The sequence below is a fragment of the Mustela erminea genome, chromosome 9 (genome assembly GCF_009829155.1).
Source record: "Mustela erminea isolate mMusErm1 chromosome 9, mMusErm1.Pri, whole genome shotgun sequence".
Lineage (NCBI taxonomy): Eukaryota > Metazoa > Chordata > Mammalia > Carnivora > Mustelidae > Mustela > Mustela erminea.
Genome location: NC_045622.1, coordinates 102,517,636 through 102,523,891, shown reverse-complemented (window position 1 = coordinate 102,523,891; position 6,256 = coordinate 102,517,636). Strand labels below are relative to the sequence as shown.

At 39.0% G+C, this 6,256-nt stretch overlaps 1 pseudogene; it reads left to right on the top strand.

Annotated features, from left to right (window-relative positions):
- The first annotated feature begins 468 nt into the window (after window positions 1–468).
- LOC116598121 lies at window positions 469–1,391 on the top strand (annotated as a pseudogene).
- Window positions 1,392–6,256: the final 4,865 nt, after the last annotated feature.

Below are 6,256 nucleotides of genomic sequence, written 5' to 3'. Positions count from 1 at the left end.
GGCCTGACAGGTTATCTCAGTTTTAATCTAGAGTGATTCTACATATGGTCTTGTAAAGCAGTGGTTATATAATGAATTATCAGAGGTTTTAAAAAAACTTTTAATGAATGATCTCTGTAATAATCACTTCTTTTATATTATTTTAGTTTCTAATTCAAACATATCTCTTTAATTTTCATGAGACTTTTAAAATAATTGAGAACCTAAAGCACTTTTTTTCTTTTTTTAATTTCAATTCTATTAGGCAACATATAATACATCATTATTTTGAAGCACTTCAAAAATCGCACTTCTTAATAATTGGAGATGAAGAGCTGGGTCTTTTCATCAGGACACTGAGACACCGATTCTTTCCCAGCACTCCGTGGAGGGAAAAAAAAGCACATACAGGAATTGTAATACTGTCATCTCACCTGAGTCAGCTGTGCATTCTCCTCTCTCTTTCCTGATTTTAGAAGCAGCAAGCCAATGACTGGGGGAGGAAATGTTACACAGATCACCTATTTCATCCTTTTGGGATTCTCTGATTTTCCCAGAATCCTAACAGTGCTCTTTGTTGTATTCCTGCTGATCTACATTTTGACTCTGACTTGGAACCTGTGCCTCATCATCTTAATAAGGATGGACTCTCACCTCCACACACCCATGTACTTCTTCCTCAGTGATTACTGAGGAAGACCTCTATAGCTCCCAAGATGCTCTCCAACTTTTTCCAAGAGCAGCAGACCATCACCTTTGTGGGTTGTGCTGTTCAGTACTTTGTCTTTGCAACCATGGGACTGAGTGAGTCTTGTCTCATGACAGCCATGGCTTATGACCGATATAGTGCCATTTGCAATCCACTTCTCTATTCAACCATCATGTCACCCACCCTGTGTATTCGGATGGTGCTGGGATCCTATTTGGCTGGACTCTCTGCTTCTATATCCCAGTTGTGTAGCATGTTTCAGCTCCACTTTTGTGGGCCTAATGTCATCAAGCACTTCTTCTGTGACATGCCCCAACTGATAATCCTGTCCTGCACTGATACTTTCTTTGTGCAACTGTTGATTGCTATATTAGCAATGCTCTTTGGGATAACAAATGCCCTCATTATCATGATATCCTATGGCTATATTGTTATGTCTATCATGAAGATCACTTCAGCTAAAGGCAGGTCCAAAGCTTTCAACACTTGTGCTTCTCATCTGACAGCTGTTTCCCTCTTCTATACTTCAACTGCCTATGTCTATTTGAGTTCCAGCTCTGGTGGTTCCTCCACTTTTGACAGATTTGCATCAGTATTCTACACTGTGGTTATTCCGATGTTGAATCCCTTGATTTACAGTCTGAGGAACAAGGAAATCAAAGATGCCTTGAAGAGGTTCCAAAAGAAGAGATGGTTCTGCTGAGGTTCTGTCCAGATTTGTCCTTTCAGAAACCTTAACCCCCAGTAACATGCACAGGAATGAACTCTAACAAAATTCATACTGCCTTTGGGTAAAGAAAGGTTAATTTGACACAGATAATATGCCAAATGGACTGACAGCTGACTTGATCCACACCAGCACAATACCTTTATGCCCTGGAGGTCATACTTCCACCCTACAGGAGGAGCGGCCTCATCGTTTATTAGTAAACTGCATGTGGGGCACCTGGTTGGCTCAGTCGGTTAGGCATCTGTCTTCTGCTCAGGTTAGAATCCCAGGGTTCTGTGATTGAGCCCTGCTGAGCAGGGAGCCTGCATCTTCCTTTCCTTCTATCCCTTGTTCTCCTTGTCTTCTCTCTCTCTCAAATAAATAAATAAAATCTTAAAAATAATCTACAAGTATTTGTAAAATGTTGTTTTAAAAACTTGTAGTTCCTTTACTTTGGAGATTGAGCCCTGTTCAATCTCAGACCCCTGACTGTAAAGGAGTGATACCTCACAGAAGCCCCCAGGAGTGTCGAGACCTTGTATTCCCAAAATTTTGATGCAGCATAATCCAGACACGAGGGTGATTGAGGTTTGTTCTGTATATCAGACCTTACTGGGAATAAAAAGATAGAGGTGATGTGACGTTGAATAGAAACATAGCTATACAATTGCCCTGGTTGTGTCTCTTGGGAAGAAGAGTCTGAGCTGGCTAAGGTTTGTCTGAGGCCTCTTTTCAGCTTAACCATCTAGGAAATTTGGTCACATACCAGTCTTCACCACCTGTAATCTAAGGAAGTAGGAGGGGATTTGAAGCTTACAAAGGAATGGAATGAAGGATGTGTTTCCTTCAGTACCATTTATTTTATTAGTCTAATGACTTGTTTCTTGCTTCTAGTATTCAGTGGGGATTTCTCTTTTTTTCCCCCACATCTTAATTTAATTTTTTTTCAGTGATCCAGGTTTCATTGTTTATGCACTGCATCCGGTGCTCCATGCAATACATGCCCTCCTTAATACCCACTAAGGCTCACCCATCACCTCTCCCGCCTCCCTTCCAACACCCTCAGTTTGTTTCTCATAGTCTTTTCTCTGGTTTCTTCTCCCCCTCTGATTTTCCCTGGTTCCCTTTTCCTATCATTCTCCTGGTATCCTCCATCTTATCAACATGGATGAGACCTGGAGGAGATTATGCTGAGTGGAATAAGTCAAGCAGAGAAAGTCAACTATCATATGGTTTCACATACTTGTGGAGAATAAGGAATAACATGGAGGACATCAGTGGGGATTTCTGATAGATGATTTTCAAAATCCATATCCCAGCCAATAGCTTTTTCTGACATTGTGGGATTCAAATTTCTCTCTCATTGAGTCAGGAAACTTTACCCTGACATAGCTGGTATTTTACACTCTCAAATCATTTCTAATGTTTCAGACATCTGTTCATGTTTGGTGTGAGGAGACTTGTGTGAAAACTCATTGTAATAATGGTTACTAAGGGGTACATGTGTGGCTCAGTTGGCTAGCTGTCTACTTTCAACTCAGGTCATGATCTCAGTGTCCTGAGATTGATCTGCTCCGTGTACAATCTGCTTCTCCTTCTCACTCCATCTGTGCTTTCTTCCTCTCAAAAATACATAAAAATACTAAAAAAAAATAGAGTTACCGAAGATTAAATATTGCCAACTAAGAACAAATATGGAAAGCTAGTATACTTCTTTATTATCTTTGTTCAACATTTGATGTCATAGAGATCTATGGTTTTGTATGGGGTGACCTAATTTATGGAGTAGATAGTTAGACTTACACTAATGCTGATATTTTCTGGGAAACCTTAGGAGCCAGAGAGGAAGGAGATCATGTGATAGGCAGGGGTTTTAACTCTGGACAGTTTTTCTGTCTGAAGTAGAACATAATAGTTTTGGTCCTTGGGATCTGTTTGAAACGTGGAACAAGAAGTGTATCAACACTGACTGTTGATAACCAGGTTCCTCAGACTTGAACCAACTGATATAAAACAGGTGTCATTACAATTACATATAATCCTTGGAGATTCACTGGGTTTCTAATGTGTTTTGGGGGGCAGCGTCTTAACTCTGGTAAGTCACATAATTCTTCTATTTAGTTAAGGACTATAATTGAAGAGATATTGGAAGTCTTGCCAAATTTTTCACAAGTTTACAGTTGGACAGGATTAAGAGCAGGAGAATCACTGAGAGAGAGTATGAAGGCTTATCCTATGTCAAAGAAATAGTGCAGTATTAATAAAGGTTGCGTGCCCTCCTCCCCCACATTGTAGGCACAGGTATGTTCTTTGAAGCATTGTTCTTTTAAAATGTGCAAGAACATATGAGACATTTTTCTAAGAACAGTAAGGGCTTAGAAAGCACCTCTTTGAGGAATGTAACACAGTGTTATTGATTATGGTCATTATGCTATGCATTAGAATGCCAGATTTCTTCATCTTTTAGGTGCAAGATTGTATCTTTTCCAAAAACATCTCTCCAATTCCCTTGGCCCCTGGCCCTTTGACAATCATTGTACTGTCTGTTACTAGGAGTTTGGCTTTTTGATTCTGCATATTAGTGGTCTCATACAGTTCTTGTGTTTTTCTCTCTGGCTCATCCCACTTGGTATAATGTCCTCAGGGTGCATCCATGATGTCTCAAACGTCAGGATTTCCTTCACAGTCCTAGTTGAATAATAGTCCACTGTATTGTGTATGAATAACATGTCTTATTTATCATTCTTTATAATTTCCATATCTTTTTTTAAAATTTTTTATTTTTTATAAACATATATTTTTATCCCCAAGGGTACAGGTCTGTGAATCACCAGGTTTACACACTTCACAGCACTCACCAAAGCACATACCCTTATCTTTTTTTTTTTTTAAAGATTTTATTTATTTATTTAACAGACAGAGATCACAAGTAGGCAGAGAGGCAGGCAGAGAGAGAGAGGAGGAAGCAGGCTCCCCGCTGAGCAGAGAGCCCGATGCGGGGCTCGATCCCAGGACCCCGGGATCATGACCTGAGCTGAAGGCAGAGGCTTTAACCCACTGAGCCACCCAGGTGCCCCTATAATTTCCATATCTTATCTATTATGAATAATGCTGCAATAAACATGGGAGTGCCGATTATCTTTTTGGTATCTGTTTTTGTTTCTTTTGCATGTATACCCAGAAGTGGGGTTGGTGGATCATATGCTAGTTCTCTAATTTTGGGCAGAACATCCATAATGTTTTTAATACTGGTTGAATGAATTAACATTTTCGCTGAGAGTGTACAAGTATTCTTTCTCTCTCTCTTTTTTTAGATTTAGTGAAAACAAGTATTTTCTTTATTCCACATCCTCACCATCACTTCTTATCTTTTTCTTGATTATAACCATTCTAAGAGCTGTGAGTTGATATCTCATTGTTCTTTTGATTTGTATTTCCCTGATGTCTAGTGATATTGGGTACATTCTCATGTACTTCTTGGCCATTTGGGTGTCTTCTAGGGGAAAATATCTATTAATTTCCTCTACTCATTTTTTAGTCAGATTGTTTTGTTTTTGAGTTATAGGAATTCTTTATATATATTAGATATTAACCCCTTTCATGATATATAGTTGGCAAATATTTTTCAAGATATCTTTTAAAGGCATTTTCTCCTATTTTGCAGGTTGATTGATTTTTGCTGATTGATTTTTTTCTTTTTTGCTGTGCAGAAGCTTTTAAATTTGATATAGTGCCATTTGTTGCTTTTTGCTTTTGTTGCTTGTGCTTTTGGTATGAGATACAAAATATTATTTTCAAGATCAAGTTCAAGGAGCATGCTCCCTATCTTTTCTTCTAGGAGTATTATGATCTGATGTTCCTGTCTTTAATCCATTCAGGGTTAATTTTTGTGAGTGTGAAAGATAGTCATCCAATTTCATTATTGTCATATGGCTCTCCAGTTTTTCCAAAACCATTTAATTTATTTATTTATTTGCCAGAGAGAGAGAGAGAGAGAGCAAGCGAGTACACACAAGCAGGCAGAGAGGCAGGCAGAGGCAGAGAGAGAAGGAGGCTCCCGCTGAGCAAGGAGCCTGATGCGGGACTCGATCCCAGGACCCTTGGATCATGACCTGAGCCGAAGGCAGTGGCTTAACCCAATGAGCCACCCAGGCGCCCCTCCAAAACCATTTGTTAAAGAGACTATACTTTCCCTGCTGAGTATTGTTGGTTCCATTGTTAAATATTAGTTGACGTATAGGTGGGAGTTTATTTCTGGACTCTATTGTGTTCTTTGGTCTATGTGCCTTTTTATGTCAGACCCATACTGTTTTGTTTAGTATAGCTTTGTTGTATACTTTGAAATCAGGAGTGTGATGCCTTTACTTTTGTTCTTTCTTAAGATTACTGTGTCTTAGGTCTTTTGAAGTTTGATGCAGATTTTGTTATTTTTTTTTCTATTCTGGTGAAAATATGTCATTGAAAAAAAAGAAAATATGTCATTGGAATTCTTTTATTTGAATTCATTTATCCCAGGTGTAGTACATCAGTAGTTTCTGATATAAGGTTCAATGAGTCATTAGTTGAGTATATCACCCAGTGCTCATCATATCACATGTTCTCTTTAATATCCATCACCCAGTTACTCCATCCCCATACCCATCTTCCTTTCCACAACAATCAGCTTGTTTCCTAGAGTCAAGAGTCTTACAGGGTTTTTCTCCCTCTCTGGTTTCTTCACATTCAGTTTTCCCCACCATCCACATTGTGCTCTCTACTACTCCTTGTGTTCCACATGTGAGTGGAACCATATGACAACTGTGTTTCTCTGACTGACTTATTTCACTTAGCATATAATACCCTCCAGCTCCATACAGGTC